Here is a 16395-nt window from a genome sequence, read left to right on the forward strand (position 1 = left end):
GTTCCGTCGCCATCATCTTGCTACACCCCACACTCATCCACAGTAAGCCCTTGTACACATGGTCGGAGATTCCGACAACCAAATGCGTCGGATTCTGTCCGTCGGATTTTGTCCGACGGATCTTGTCCGAAACTGTTGCACACACACGGTCGGACGAAGTTGTCGGAAAATCCGATCGTTAAGAACGTGATGACGTTATTTCGTTACAACGGGACTATGTTCAGGCTAGTAGCCAATAGCTTTGATGTAGGAATTTGATCTGAGCATGCGTGGCACTTTGTCCGATCGGAATTCTCTACACATGATCGGAGTATGTCCGATCGGAGCATTTTGTCGGAAAATATTTCCGGCAAGTTGGAAAATTTGGTCCGATGGATATTCCGACGGAAACAGTCAGATGCATACCACACACAGTCGGAATATCTGACAAAACGCTCCGATCGGACACATTCCGTCGGAATCTCAGATCGTGTGTACAAGGGCTAAGGATACACTAAGAAGGGGTAAAGCAGACATGTTGTTATACCCACTGGAGTTTTGCATTTTAGATGCATTTATAACATTAAAGTTATTATATAGTGAAATACAGTACTTATAACTCCATCTGACTACTTAGATGTTGAATTTTAAAAACAGCGAGCTTCTGTCAGATTAGCAAACCTGTGAGATGAGCAGGGTTGCTGCTGCTTTTAAAATTCAAGATCTAAGTAGTCAGATGGAGTTCTAAGTCCTGTATTTCACATCTAAACTGACTTTACTGTTATAAATACGTGTAAAATGCAAAACTCCGGTGGGTGTAACAACATGTCTGCTTTACCCCTTCTTATTGTATCCTTACTGTGGACGAGTGTGGGGTGTATCAAGATGGCGGCAATGGAACGTCACTTCCATAGCAAACTGTGATGGGTCGCCGAATATGTCGTTGCACCACCGAGAGGACCCGAGAGCCGCCGAGATACACAGGACTCTGTATCTCAGCAGGGCCATTTTTAAACTTCAAGACTGCAATGGCAAGGCTGCAAATGACACTGGGACAAGGCTACAAATGACAAGGCTACACTGACAAGGCTGCAATGACACTGGACTAGGCTGCAGATGAATGGGCAAGGCTGCAGATGGACACTGATAAGGCTGCATTGATGGGCATTTAAATATAAGTCTTTTTCCTTTACCTTCCCTCCTAAAGTTTTTTTCCTTAAAATTCCCTCCTAAACTTGGGGTGCATGTTATACGCCGATAAATACGGTAATGTATAGAAGGTAGGGCCCGAAAGCCCAGGGGCCCCCACCACCCTAAGTCCTGCCCTGCTAATCATTGCGTTCAGTTGGAAGACCACATTAGTGCTGTGGGAGGGATTGCCCCATCTACACTGATCTTGTTCATGAGGGCATTTTTTTCCTTCCAACCGTGGTAGAAAATTGCATAATCTATGGCCTGGCCCTCGTCACACATTCCAGCCCCAATTCCATCACATTACATAGTGTCACCTTCTGATAGCCCTGGTATCTGGATCCAGTGTTGTGGGAACCCCACCTACCCCCTGACTTGAATTAATAAGCACCTAATAATGCAAACAGGGCATTATTGTGATTGGCCTTTTCATTTCTCTGCCCTCCCTTTTCTCTTAAAAAGGAGGACACTACAAACAGTAGCCGACACAATTATAACCAGGCACTCTCAGTATTGACTCTCAGCTAGATTTGTGCGCTGTACCGGGAGATTACTTTGCTAAGCAAAAAGTTCCCAAAGGCTTTGCTGCTATTTTATCTACCACAAGACATAGCATGTAGAGGACTATTTTGCCACATGAGCTTACAATCAATAATCTATAACAAATGCATAATGTGCAGGTTGTGTTACAGAAGGGCAGATCACACTGATATGCTTAGGAACGTGGTAATACTAGGGGAGGGGGCTGAAAGAAAGCATTAACAATTTAACAAATTCATAGAAATATGCTGGCTATACATGGGTAGTTCTTTTTGTCAGATGGGAAAAAAGATACATTAATAGTCTGTTACGGTGGCTGATTTATTGAGTTCAGATCTTGCCCAGATAATTTTTTTCCAGTGTGGTATGTTACTGAATGGATTACGCAGAGATCCTGTAGTGTGCCTGGAAATTCTCAACAGCTTTTTTTTTTTCCTTCTAGGGTTCAAACATTCTGCTCACTTGTTTCTTACCGCATATTTTACTATTGCAATTTACTCTCAAATCTGATCGCCTGTGCAATGCTGAATTGTTTACAGGCAATACAAAAAAAAGACAAAAAAAGAAAATAACTAATTGCAAGGAGGCAACTTGCTAGAGCAGGATGAATGCCACATTCATGTTTAACCCTCTTTGCTTCTAATGACATGACGTGCAATGAATGGGTTAAAATAAGCTTTAGGAGAGGGCAGACATTTGAGGACTAATAGACCCCTGATGTCTTCTTTAAGAATACTTGTCACTGGCCCAATGCTATCACAGCCCCCTTGTAATAACAATAAAGTTACATTTAAACAAAATAAAGTTTAAAAATAAGCGATTCAAAAATTAAAATGTTAACATTTTTAAAAAGAACCCCCCCTTTATTATCGCCAAGCACACCCACATGTCAATGTTTTTAGTAATTTGTTCACCGCATATTAGGTATTGCTACGTACACCAGAGTGAAAATATAAATCTAGGCCCCGCATTTATTGTTTACTTCAAACTGATGAGCTGGTAAAGTTTTTGATCTAGTACCTATGGACAATTTGGGGTATGTATATTTGTATATATATTTTGCCATTACATTTGACTTATTTGGCATGCATTTACCTGACACAAGCTAATGTTTTATATATTATTTTTTTTAAATGAGCATTATGTTAATGTGTGCATTAAACTTTTACTTTAAATATAAACTTGATAAACAGTTGTGCAAGTATCATGCAACATATACATTTGCAACTTCTCTACAATGCCTCTCCTTTCAGAAAATATATATATATACGCTTTTTATCCACTATGGCCCTGGAAGATTTTCCCCTCTTCATGACCAGGTAATTTTTTGTGATACAGCACTTACTTTAACTGACAATTACGCCACCATGCAGCTCTGTACCCAAATAAAATTGATGTCCCTTTTTCCCCACAAATAGTGTTTTCTTTTGGTGGTATTTGATCACTTCTGCGGTTTTTATTTTTTGCTCTATAATCTATAAAAAAAAAAAGACTGACAATTTTGAACAAAAAAAAGAAAAAAGCAATACTTTTTACTTTCTGGTATAAAACATATGCAATACAATTTTTTTTTTAAAAATCTAATTTCTTCATAAATGTAGGCCAATATGTATTCTGCTATCTGACATTATTACAGTGATCAAGTAAAAATTTGCACTGTTACTGTACTAATGACACTGACAGGAAAGGGGTTAACACCAAGGTTAAGTGCATCCTTAGGAGGTACTTGCTAACTGTGTGGGGCATGGTCTGACTGGGGAAACACAGAGATCCATGTTCCTGCTTAGCAGAAACACAAGATTGCTGTGTTCTCCCCCCCCCCCCCCCCATTAGAGCGGCGATCTACCTTGTTTACATAGGCAGATCGCCATTCTGCCTTTCTAAGGACCCCTCTGGCCAATCCGCGTGCACGTGAACCTCTGGCAGCACGTATGTGAGCCCATCACTGTCTATTGCATGAAATGATGTACAGGTACGTCGTTTCACACAATAGAGCCGCCCTGCTGCAGTATATCTGTGGTAGGCTGTCTGTAAGTGGTTAAAAGTCATTTTCAAAAACGTTGTGGCGTTTAATGTATATGAAAAATGTGAACAAAAAAAATTGGTACAACAGCAAAAGGATTCATAGTGATGTACCACGTACAATACTAAATTGTCATCTGTTCCTAACTTGATAACTCTGATTATGACATAATGTATCTGTCATATATGTATCATTTTTGTTGAAACTCAGATCTGCTACCTCTCCTAAACTGATCATTTTGTGATGGCACTGGTTCAGTAGTATGAGTACACTTTATCAAAACTTGATGATTGATTAGCTGGATAAGATATCTTCCTTTATCTAGTACAGATATCTGCAGAATTGGCCTGTCATATTGTCTAATAAACCACTGACTTGAAGCAAGTAGGTAGGACAGAAACTTGAAACCTTTCAGACTTCTCTGTACATTTAGAATTTTGTTTTCCATGTACTACTATCACAACGGTACTTTAGGGGTGTATGCTTCTTTTATTAGTAACATATGCAGATTTAGCACAGTTGGGATTTGAGGTTCAGTTAGGATTCTAAATGTGCTGTAACCTTGGAAGTGTCCAGAGTTGAGTGCTTCTGGGTTCATTCTCAGCTAAGGAGTTTGGTGAACTGGAGTTCACTGGTCTTCTCTATCACTCAGTAGTCAGAATTCCTCTACAGCATGGGTAGGCAAACTTTGGCTCTCCCGTTGTGGTGAGATTACAAATAACATATCATGCCTCCACCTCTGGAAATCTTGTCTGGGGCTGTCAGAGTCTTGCAATGACTCATAGGACTTATAATTGAATAACAACTTGAAAGCCAATGTTTGACCATTCCTGCCCTACAGTGATCAAAAGCTCACAAAATAGAAAGGTAAACCCAGGGACTTGGAGAGCCAGGATGTAGTAGGGATAGCATGTAGGTGTCTCTGACAAGTATACATTTTCAGGTAACTTCTACATCATTGTCAGAGCCCAGCACCATTACCAGAAAACAAACTCTCAGCCCGGAGTATCATCATAACACTTACAGTAGCGGCACTGAAAGGGGTTAATTATGCAGATCACTTGATTAAAAACCATTTATTGGTGAAGTTTCCAAACAACTGCCCCCCCCCCCCCCCCAGGCACTTTGCATGGAGATAAGATAGATCACTAGAGGGTGCTGCAGAAACAGGACGTTGATTCCCTCCCAGCATGGGGAACTTGCAAGAGGGGCATTTAATTACAATGGGTGGAAGGGAGCAGTAAAGGAGAGTTGGCACAAATAACTTCTGGGTCAGTTCTAGGTGGTTGGCTAATGTCCATAATGGCAGCCTTCACCATTAGTGGGGCACACGTATTAAAAGCTTTTTAAGATCTAAACAGCTTTGCCATTATTAACACAACAAATAAAAAATATTTCTAACTTGAGATGCAGTGGTGAGAAATAGAAGGATACAGTTTAACCAGAGTAGATGTTTTTCTAGAACTTTTAAAACAAAGCAGATTTAAAAAAAGGAACTGCATGAATACCATGAAATCGCTGGGCTGATTGTATAGTGTAGATAATAAATCCCATCCCCTGCCAATTTAATATGTATAGAGTGGAATGTTTAATATCTGTCATGTTTAACCATGGCCGTGCTTGTGGGGTGACACCTTGCCTGAGGGCGTGCTCACCAATGGCCAGGAACAGGCAGAGGCTGTGGTCGTGTGAAGAATAGAACATTAAGGCGTCCCATGTCACTACACACTTTTAACTGATGTATGTTTTGTATTCGGAAGGACATGCAGAGTCCTAGCCCATTCTACCAGTCCAGCGTACCTCCGTTATCACATTCCCAGTAACGGACTGAAACCCTTCCATACAAAAAGCGCAGGTCTCACAGTGTCCTAAGTTAACTCTTTTCTTTCCGTACCTCTCTGTAACACTAGTCTGCTCCTGGTAACCAGAGGAAACAAACATCGAGGGAGAGAGTCAAAGCACCAACCTCCTAGCTATCGGAGGATCTATCCCCTAACCAGGTACCATGCCAAATGACTGGTTGTTGTAGCTGTTCTTCCTTTCAGTTACCCATGGCAAACCACCTTCTCTTTCTTCCCTGCAAGTTATCATCTTGTAGTGGTGTTACACAGGCCCTGGTTATTTAGAAATATGCAAAGTCCAAACATACACCCCTTAAATAACTTCAGGCCAGGCTCAAAGCACTGGAACAACTTTATAACATGAATAAACAGCCTTCTCCTAACTACACCTAACTGTGAATGCCCCAGCATACCTGTGCAGTTAAAGACCTTTTGGGAAAAGTCCAATATTGGAAGACCTCGAGTGGAGGAGATGTCCATAGTCATGGGTGTCCCAAAGAGTTGGTGCTTCCGAAGTGGACCACAGATCCCGTAAGCTTCAGCAAAGTTCCTGTTCTCATGCTCGCTCTCTAGCCCCCCTGGGACCCAAACTTCTTCCCTTATAACACACAGGAGAGAGGCTGGACCCCAGAAAAAGCACACAAACATGATCAGGGAAGGCAGCATAAAAATATTCCTTTTCCCCTGACCTGAGCAGCCAAATGCTAACTAAACATATACTACAGTAGGCAACCTGCCTACATGTGTCCCCATCAAGGTAAGTTACAGTTGTCCTAGTCACAGGGTGTCAGTGACAGGAAGCAATATTATTTAACTGGACTTTCACTTTAACGCAAAAAGCTACATGTACCCCAATTTAGTGCAGTTGTGCTCTTTAACCCCATTTTCTGACCCAAACTTAAATACATTTACCCTGACCACTCTCAGATTAGGACTCTGCATTGGTTTGCTATCCTCCCCAGTCCCCAGCATTAAAGAGTTAAGGAGGCGTGGAGCTTACTTGACGTCTGTTTAATTCCACAGCTTCTGCCCTTCTAAGCGCTTGCCTTGTTTGCCTCAGGGTAGCAGCTGACTGTAATTGCTGGATGATGCTCCTATATGTGATACAAAGCCCCTTAGATTTACTCTGCTATGATTGTGCACTAAAAAATATGTTTTTATGTCAAGGTAAAAACCTATTAATTCACTAATCATACGTATTATTTACAACCTGTATTAAGTAAATGCGTATGAAAGGCAAACTGTCAGCAAAACAGATTCACATTATACATATAGATATGGAAGTGATTTGCTTTCCTGTCCATAATCTCAGTTTGAGACATGGGTGGGTTTAAAGGGAATGTATAGTCTCTTTTTGCTATGCATGTAAAATATTAAGCTTGATGCAAAAATGTGCTTTGTCCAGGCAAGTCAACACCACAGGTTTCTACTGCAAAAGCGCAATTTCTTTTCTTATTCCTCCTTTGCTGCTCCATTCTGCCTCCAGCAAAAAGGAAATATACTCAAGTATAATGGGGAGCAGTGCTCCTTCATCCCACATGACAATACTAGTGCTTAGCCATTGGTTGCTTAGGGGGCCAGTCTTGGGGAGAGGGTGTTCAGCCTTGTATATGCTCCAAATCAAGATGTGTAGCTTCATCATACTCCTGGTAAATGAATGGAACAGCAAGACAAGAGAAGGTGAGAATGTGCAGCTTGTGGAGCTCCTGTTAAAGTAAACTTGTGGCATATGTATGTACAATATATGGTTGTAGCCATATTTTCACATTACATACACTAGTTTTATCCTCTTCCTAGTAGTGCAACAGAGCAGTATTGCTTTACAGCTCCACTGTTAATGAAAGTCTATCAGCATGGTCTCATATTATGAATAGGAAATCTGGGCAATTGCAAGCCAGGAGAATCCTCAAAGAGAAAAGTTTGGTATTTAAAATAAATAAAAATAAATCATACTCACCTAGGTGGATGCAGCATCGCTCCGATGCTGCATCTGTCCCCCGCCGGCACTAAGGGTGAGAACCGAGCGATCAAACACCACTGATCACTCGGTTCTCAGTGCTCTGTGAGCAGAGAGCTGTCTGCTCTGCCCCCCCCCCCCTGCGCTCACTGGAGCACTGGACTGTGGAGGGGGCAGGAGCAGCTGGCCAGGTGCCGATCCAGGCATCTGGCTGGATTCCAACCACATGGTTGCGATCTTCCGTCAGACCTGCACCGGCTCTGTGATGGCCCGCTGTCAGCTGAAAGCAGGTCACAGGAGTGCAGAACGAACTGCACTCCTGTGATTAATAGGTAACGTACAACCAAACGAGCTTTGGCTGTACTTCTCCTTCAAGGCAGTCAAATTTGAGAAAACCCTACTATACAGTAAGTTTGCTATGGGTTCCCTTCACACAAAATACCTAAAAAAATATTTATTACCTTTTAGAAGCATCCAACCCAAAAAGCCCCCCTTTAACCCATGGTTAGGACAGACAGTGTTCAAATTCAGTTACAAATTCTTATGAAGATCTGCCTGCACAGTATAGATGGGCTTAATTATGGCAAACACACTTTCCCATAAGGGTGTGCCTGGGTGTATATTCTCCCAATCTGGGATAAGACAATCATGGACACACAGAGCACCGGTAAACCCTGCCCCTCTCACTCTACTCACAGGGGTTTGACTGACAGTAGCAGGAGCCATAGGCTCATGCCGCTGCCTGTGTCTCCTGGGAGACCAGGAAGAGAGGAGAGCAGAGCTACAGTCAGAGCAGTGCTGGGTCGATGAAAGGAGGCAAGTAAGTGTTTAGGGACGAGAGGAGAACAAGTAGTGGGATGTTTTTTAACAGGATGCTAAGAATGCTTTAGGGTAAAAAAAAAAAAAAAAGCATTTTGACTTTAGAACCAAGCCATTAGATCTTAATCAAGTTAGAGAACTTTGTCCAATCACTAATATCTCCTCAAGAAAATCTGCTGCTAGAGAGGTGTGTGTGTGCTCCCTCCTCTCCATAGACATAAATAACGCTTCGTAGAGTCACCTGATTGTATTCCAGGAGCTGAATCCATTTTATCACCTGAAATACAGTAGATAAGATATTTTAGCCAGAAGGTAAACAAGTGACCTATCAAATATATTATCTAAAAGGCAGCTTAGTGTTTTTCTAGATCTCTTTTTAATCATATTCAGGACCAAATCAAACCAATTAAAAACATGGTTTTATTCTTTTAAAGAGACCCTGTCACTTTACCCATTCAGTCAGAGTAATAGGTTCTCTTAAAAGGTCAATGTCTCAACAACCTATGCTTTCCTCGTGCCCCCTCACTATTTTAATTGGGGGTCCAGCCCTTGTGAATGCTCAGTGTTGGATGGTGGAAAATTGTTCTTTCAATTGACCATGTCACTTTGCCCTGAATGGGCATAGAGAAGCATTCTCTTAGATCTAGTGCTACTGCCACAGGGGACGCTGTTGTATTGGGTCCTCTGTATCTGCCTCAACCCTGCTGACACTCCAGGTTACACACAAACAGGTAGCAACTCACAAGCTTTTTGGCACTGAGTGGTCAAACTTATGGATGAACTCCATCTTTCTACACACTTTACATAGTTTGTATGTCCCTCATTAACCTGTGAGGCTGCTAAATGTGTAGTATAAACTGTGTGTAGCTGTGACTATGTACAGCATACTGCACTGTGTTCTGGGTGCGAGCTGAGATTTCCTGTCTCGTAGCCAGGACACAGAAAAGTCTACTGTAGTGGTGCTCAGAGCAAGCAATGTATTCTATCAATGAATGCAAAGCTTCCTCTCATTGGCTGAGTCAGAGAGGTGGGCTGATGATGTCACAACCTTTGACTCAGCCAATCAGAGAAAGCTTTGCATTCATTGCTAGAATACGTTGCTTGCTCTGAGCGCCACTGCTTTAGACTCTTCTATGTTCTGGGTATGACTCGGGAAGTCGCGGCTCGCACCCAGAACACAGTGTGTGATACTGTATGTAGTAACAACTACACACAGTTTATAACATACATCCAATGGCCTCACAGGTTAGTGAGGAACATAGTGTGTGGAAAGATGTAGTTGCATAGTTAGATAATAGGTGAAGTTGAAAAAAGACACAAGTCCATCAAGTCCAAATTAGACATGAAATCAGTTAGCAAACTCACTGAGTATATTATCATTTAGCAAAGATAAATTATAAAAAAAAAAAAAACTATTTTCAGATCAACAGCAGAGTGAAGTAGCTAATTAAAGTCTAAGTGATTCAACAATAGATGTGCAGGCATGAAATATCAGACATTCCCTGGGTCACCATAAACAGTAGCCTCCCCACCTAATAGTGTGACAACAGGCAGCCTTAAGCTAGTCTTAAATAAACAAAAGTGATCACTGCGCTTAGGTAATATAAATAAGCTGTCAACACAGTAAATTTGTAATACCAAATTTGCAATAGTTGTGTAAGAAAATGTGCAGCGCTACAAAAGTATTGTAAAATAAATAATACCAAACAGCGCAAAACCATAAAAGCTAAAACTGAAAAGAAGAAAAAAATATCCACTTGAAACAAACAAAATTTGTGATCGCTAGACTGCTCTTATTATATCTTATTCAGTTCATATAAAGTCCACATGTATGAAAATCCAAAATGTGATAATCCAATCTTGAGAACCTTGTTCACCAGTGTGCAATAGGACAGATCAATGCACCCAGATCAAAAGACACACTTCAGCTTCTTACCGGATCCTGTTGACCATTATATTTTATAAATGGTCAAGCAGCGTATGAAAGATTAATTCACCATGAAAGGTAAACAGTCACAATATCTCAAAATATGAGAAAGCAAGAAAGGTGCTTCCAAACCAAAAGAAAACACGCCAGCTTCTTACCAGATTGTGTTGACCATTATTATTAGTAAGAGGTCAAAAAGGGTTAGCCTCTCCCAATAGTCGCTTTATCTCCTCTGTGTATCATGCAGGATTTTTACACACTATATCTCATAGTGAAGAATATTAAGCAAAACCATAGCGTGATTCTGTATGTACTCAATTTATTTATATAGTGGCTATGAGTAGTGCTGTACAAAGTGAGTGTTGATCAGAAAAGCTACTATATGTTGTTTGTCAGGAGAGAGTGTGGACTGTAAATTGGGATCATCTAGGAAACAGGCATAAACACTGTGAGAATATAGTCCCTTATCTTTTGAGTGGAGAAAGGTGGGGCCGAGTCTGACGTTATCACGTACGCCGCGATAATTGGTGGCCTCGTATGCTCTATCTGCCTGGAGGAAAGCTACAATACATTACATGTCCTGGAGTTTTTTATGTGAGTGCTCAATATATATTTTAAAATAAATTGAATAAATACAGTACCATGCTATGGTTTTGCTTTGTATTCTTTATGTGTGTCTGTCAGTTGCGCTGTTTCAAACTCAAACTTGACTCAAATAAAACTGACTAAAAAATCATAAAGGATGATTGACCTAAAAAAAATGTACATTAGAATATACAAAAACATTTCTAAATATCACACTATATATAAAGTGCTGTGTGCATCCACTCAAAATGTGCAAAAAATTGCTATAATCATGCCTATAAAACCAAAAGCAAATGGTTGGCTGCGATAATTATAACTATGGTAATTAAACAAAGTCCATGGGAAGTGACTCGTGCTCCAACGACTCTTATGCCATGTACACACAAGCGGATTTTCCGTCAGAAAAAACTTTAGCGGAATTCCATCGGAAAAACCATCCAAGCTTGGCTTGAATACACACAGTCACACAAAAGTTCTCGGAACTTTCGTCCGTCAAGAACGCGGTGACGTTCAATACTACGACAGGCCAAGAAAATTAAGTTCAATGCTTCCAAGCATGTGTCGAATTGTTTCTGAGCTTGCGTAGAAATTTGCACGTCAGAGTTTGTACAGACAATCGGAATTTCCGATCGGAACTTTTTCCAACTGAAAAATTGAGAACCTGCTCTCAATCTTTTGCTGGCGGAAATTTGGCCAGCAAAAGTCTGATGGAGCATACACACATACCATACACACGGTCGCATTTTCCGACCAAAAGCTCTCATTGGTCTTTTACTGGCCGAATTTCCGTGTACGGGGCATAACATTTTCATAAAAATGTATATTCCAAGTTCCCACATGCAATTCATAAAAGAATGTCCTTGTGCATACAAATAATTCCAGAGTGCATGTGCATCACCACCGTACTCCAAACAAAAAGATTGGCTGCTTACCAGATGATCATATGTGTGTGTATGAATTCATCTCTGAAGGTGGGTAGTCAGCCAGCCTTATTGGATCCAAGCTCATGTATCTCACAGCATATAATGGTGAAAACAACAGAAGGCTCATAGTGAATTACTGTATAGAAACTATACCCCTGACAGATAAATCAAATACCAATATTTAGACAGAGTGTAGACACTCATATGGGATGCAAGGTGTGAAGCATGGGACTACTAGTGTCAGCAACATCATAAATGGGGGAAATATGACAAGTATAATGAAGGTAACGGGACAGATGAAATACTTCTGTCCAGTATTTCATCTGTCCAGTTACCTTCATTATACTTGTTCTCATATTTCCCCCATTTATGGTGTTGCTGACACTTGTAGTCCCATGCTGCACACCTTGCACCCCATAAGAGTGTCTATACTCTGTCTAAATATTGGTATTTGATTTATCTATGTTCTACTTGTTGCAGTTGTGTTCCAATCAGTGTTTATGTCTTGTGTATCTTTACCTTTACCGCGGCAAGTTTTTTACTTTATTTTACTGTATTTTATTCCATTGCATACTGCCATCTAAAGATTTGGCAGTCGTTATCATTCATACCCACTCCCTGCCCATTTGTCCCACCCCTGACTCTCATATAAACCCCTTCCCCTTGCATTACTCCATTGGTTTGAAGAAGGAGCGACTGGGCTTGCTCCCGAAACATGTACCGCCCACTCTGACAGCACTTCCGGTTGCCTGGATTCCATCTGTTCTGACAGCACAGCCCTCCATCTTGGATCAGAGAGACAGTATTTACCAACACTGGTCGGCTGGAACTTCCACCTGCAGCTGTTTTACTCGTTATGGATTCATTGATATGCTTGTTTTTTACTTACGTCTTGTAAGTGGTTTTAACTCTTCCTTGTTATTAAAGCGTTTTATTACTGCACTTAGAAGCGCCTTCTTCTCTGCTCTATATAGAAACTGGTTTATTAAAAAGCAAGATTGCACTTACAGCAAAGATGTTTAGGTAGGGCAGAAAATCTTTCCTTGTGTGTGGCTGCCTGCAGAACGGTCCACACGTGCTGACATCACACTACTATCTCCGATCCTTTGTATTCTTTGCCTTTGAGAGATATCGTGGAGGCTTACATCCCACATGATGCACATAGGTGACTGTTAGGAAAGATTAACCCCTTAGGTGCTTTTTGAACTCTTACCATTAGTAATGGTCAATACAATCTGGTAAGAATCTGAAGGGTTTTCTTTTGGTTTGGAAGCATCTTTCTTGCTTTATCGCATATTGAGATATTGAGATGGCTTACTTTCCATGGTGAATTAATCTTTCATATGCTGCTTGACCATCTATAAAATGTAAGCTGCTTGACCATCTATAAAATGCAATGGTCAACAGGATCTGGTAAGAAGCTGGAGTGTGTCCTTTTATCTGGATGAACTAATCTCTCCTATTGCACACTGGTGGTGAACAAGGTTTTCAAGATTGGATTATCACATTTTGGATTTTTGTATATTTGGACTGAATAGGATATGATAAATGCAGTCAAGCAATCACTAGTAATTTTTTAATTTTTAGTGGATGTTTTTTATTCACCATTTCTTCTTTTCAGTTTTAGCTTTTTCGATTTTGCAGTGTTTTGTATTATTTATTTTATAATACTTTTGCAGCGCTGCACATTTTCTTACACAGCCTTAAGCTAGTACTGACAATATTGGAGGCTATGCTGCTGGTGTACACTGTTGGTGGAAAAGCTAGGCCTAGGCTACCACTAAACTTTAAATATTTTAATATAACCAGCAAATCTCAATAACTGAAAAAGAAAGGCAGCCAAGTTACAGTTCTTCAAAATAAGAACTGCATGCAGTAAGATTGAAAATTATGAACTGCGGTTCAATGTGCAGTTCAACGAACTGGCCTGGCCAACTGAAAAGCTATTGTTGGGAGCAATGAAACAACCAGACAGGACCTGATAATAGCTCTGAAAGTTTTAAACTGGATTGGAGGTAGAGTGGATAAAAGTTAATTCTGCTTACACTATGTCTCTCCCAGCATATACAGTGCCTTGAAAAAGTATTCATACCCCTTAAATTGTCCAAATTTTTTCATGTTACAACCAAAAACATAAATGTATTTTATTGGGATTGTATGTGATAGATCAACACAAACTGGCACATAGTTATGAAGAGTAGATACATGATAAATAGTCTTCACATTTTTTTACAAAAAAAATATTTACAAAGTGTGGTGTGCATTTGTATTCAGCCCCCTTTACTCTGATACCCCTAACTAAAATCCAGTGGAACCAAATGTCTTCAGAACTCACATAATTAGTAAATAGAGTCCACCTGTGTGTAATTTAATCTCAGTATAAAACAGCTGTTCTGTGAAGCCCTGAGAGGTTTGTTAGAGAACCTTAGTGAACTAACAGCATCGTCATGGCCAAGGAACACACCAGACAGGTCAGGGATAAAGCTGTGGAGAAGCTTAAAGCAGGGTTAGGTTATAAAATATGCCAAGATTTGAACATCTCATGGAGCACTGTTCAATCCATCATCTGAAAATGGAAAGAATATGGCACGACTGCAAACCTACAAAGATAAGGCCGTCCACCTAAAGTGACAGGCCTGGTAAGGAGAGCATTAATCAGAAAAGCAGTCAAGAGGCCCATGGTAACTCTGGAAGAGCTGCAGAGATCCACAGCTCAGGTGGGAGAATCTGTCCACAGGACAACTATTAGTTGTGTACCCCTGGCCTTTATAGAAGAGTGGCAAGAAGAAAGCAATTGTTGAAAGAAAGCCATAAGAAATCCCATTTTGCAGTTTGCGAGAAGCCATATGGGGGACAAAGCAAACATGTGGAAGAAGGTGCTCTGGTCAGATGAAACCAACATGTAACTTTTTTGCCTAAAAGCAAAACACTATATGTGGTGGAAAACTAACACTGCACATCACCCTGAACACACCATCCCCACCGTGAAACATGGTGGTGGCAGCATCATGTTGTGGGGATGCTTTTCTTCAGCAGGGACAGGGAAGCTAGTCAGAGTTGATGGGAAAATGGATGGAGCCAAATACAGGGCAATCTTAGAAGAGAACCTATTAGAGTCTGAAAAAGACTTGAGACTGAGGTGGAGGTTCACCTTCCAGCAAGACAATGACTCTAAACATACAGTCAGAGCTACAATAGAATGATTTAGATCAAAGCTGTTTCATGGGTTAAGTCCCGTACACACCATCAGATTTTCTGCTGATTTTTGTCTTTAGATTTACCAAAACCATGTAGGGCAAGGGAAGGGCCTGCCTGATTGCATACAATTTGAAACTCCGAAGGTTTGACCTCATATTATATGGGTTTGGTAAATCTGAAGGAAAAAATCAGCAGAAAATCTGATAGTGTGTATGGGGCTTTAGAATGGCCCAGTCAAAGTCCAGACCTAATTTTAATTGAGAATCTGTGGCAAGTGTTGAAAATTGCTGTTCACGGACACTTTCCATCCAATCTGACAGAGCTTGAGCTATTTTACAAAGAAGAATGGGCAAAAATGTCATTCTCTGGATGTGCAAAGCTGTTAGACACATACCCAAAAAGACTTGAAGCTGTAATTGCAGCGAAAGGTGGTTCTAAAAAGTATTGACTCTGGGGGGACGGAATTCAAATGCACGCCACACTTTTCAGATATTTATTTGTAAAAATGTTCAAAACCATTTATTATTTTCCTTCTACTACTACAATTATTTGTCACTTTGTGTTGGTGTATCACATAATATTAAAATTTTGGTTGTAACTAGGCTTGTGCAATTAGTTTCGTAACGAATCGAAATTCGGCCGAATTTTGCATCTTTCGGACATTCGGATGCATCCGAATGTCCAAATAAAAAATAACGAATAAAAAAAAAAAAAAAAAAAAAAAAAAACCTAAGGACAAGCAAAATGCTTGCGTGGCACGTCTCTACCAAAAAGTGGCCGAGAGCGTGCCGGCCTATGTGGGGAAGTGACCTGGAACAGCCAAGGAGTGGGAGCCCTCGACTCCCCCCGACCTCACGGAACCCATGGAGCTGTACGAGCGTGGGTCGTCAGCAGACACACGCTCCCCCCATCCCGCCCCCCGACCCCAAGAGGGGTCGACGAGGGGGGGGAGGGGAGGGCACGCATCAGGAGCCCAGCAGAAACTCATGCAAGCAAAATCAAAACAGAGAGATCAAACATAACATAAGAACAGAAAGAATGCAACCCTAACAGCCAGGCGACCATGGTAGCATCAGCAGCAAAACATCCGCGACCCCCACCAGCCGGGGGGGGGGCACTACCCCAGCCATAACAAGGGGGAGGAGGGCATGGGTGACCCTCTCCCCATCACCCCAGGAGGGCAGCATCCCCACCCCGGGTACCCCACACAAACAGGTAAAAAGTCAAGGCGACCCCTCAGTGGAATCGCAAAACCAGCATCCGGAGCGGCACCTCAATCACATATAGTCCAGCAGACCCCTAAAGCGCTGGATGCGGGGGGACAACATCCCACAGTCATGGGGGGCCCCCTAGGACAATCCCCGGGGCCGAAAAAAAAAAAAAATAAGGAAAAAAGGAAACGCACAGTAAAA

The sequence above is a fragment of the Lithobates pipiens genome, unplaced genomic scaffold (genome assembly GCF_037356315.1).
Source record: "Lithobates pipiens isolate NorthernLeopardFrog02 unplaced genomic scaffold, aLitPip1_a1.2 Scaffold_30, whole genome shotgun sequence".
In the NCBI taxonomy this organism is placed as follows: Eukaryota; Metazoa; Chordata; class Amphibia; order Anura; family Ranidae; genus Lithobates; species Lithobates pipiens.